At 49.6% G+C, this 855-nt stretch overlaps 1 non-coding gene across 1 annotated transcript; it reads left to right on the plus strand.

Moving 5' to 3' along the window:
• Nucleotides 1-387: 387 nt before the first annotated feature.
• trnaa-ugc (transfer RNA alanine (anticodon UGC)) lies at nucleotides 388-459 on the plus strand. Its single transcript has one exon. It is a non-coding gene; the product is annotated as a tRNA-Ala (tRNA).
• The last annotated feature ends 396 nt before the right edge of the window (nucleotides 460-855 follow it).

The following is an 855-nucleotide window of genomic DNA, read 5'->3' on the forward strand; positions in this document are numbered from 1 at the left end:
TCATCTCACGGTCCCCTCAACAGCTCAACTCAAAGCAGCCGCCGACTGAGGGGAATGTGTGACGGTGCAATATCGAGCGAGCAGTCCCAGCTCTTGTTCCTGTTTGACGCTCTGTCATTCTTCCATCTCACTTTATGATTCAGAGGTTCGATTTCAGCCTTGTCACTGACCATTAGCGATTGGGTTTTTTTTTATTTCCGCAGACTTTTTTTTTGGAAAGTTCAAAGTAAAGAGGAGCAGAAACCCCGTGAACTGAAGCAGAGGTTGAACATTGTGAACACGCGGGACCGCTGGGCATCTCGATGTCCTGGAGAGACGGAGCAGAAAGCTCACGGCTTCACTTCGAAAGTGTCTGCTTGTTTATTTCTCAGGTATTTTTCGCCCCGTGGGGATGTAGCTCAGTGGAAGAGCGCATGCTTTGCATGTATGAGGTCCCGGGTTCAATCCCCGGTGTCTCCAAACAAGTTACATTTAAAATTTTGGATTCAACTGTGAGAATATCATCTGAGACTCGCCTCACATTTACACACAAGGAGAGACAAGAGTTTCTTCACCTCGCGAAAAACCGAACGCTCCGCACAGAATACAATTCAATGGGAGAGCGCCCACGGTGTTTCAATGGCTCCCATCTCATGGTTGAACAGCTTGCCCAGTGATCGATTATTTCCAGTTTCACAGATTGGGGGGAAGCAGCGGACCGGCGTTCCGACCACAAAGAGGGAAGAATAATCTGGATGTTGGGAGCTTCTTCTTTTCCCAGAGAGGACTGAGCATCTGGAATTTATTCCCGGCTGGTGTGGTGGGTGCTGACTCTCTCTGGTGGGGTGGGTGCTGACTCTCTCTGGTGCGGTGGGT

Source organism: Heptranchias perlo, unplaced genomic scaffold (assembly GCF_035084215.1).
Source record: "Heptranchias perlo isolate sHepPer1 unplaced genomic scaffold, sHepPer1.hap1 HAP1_SCAFFOLD_711, whole genome shotgun sequence".
Lineage (NCBI taxonomy): Eukaryota > Metazoa > Chordata > Chondrichthyes > Hexanchiformes > Hexanchidae > Heptranchias > Heptranchias perlo.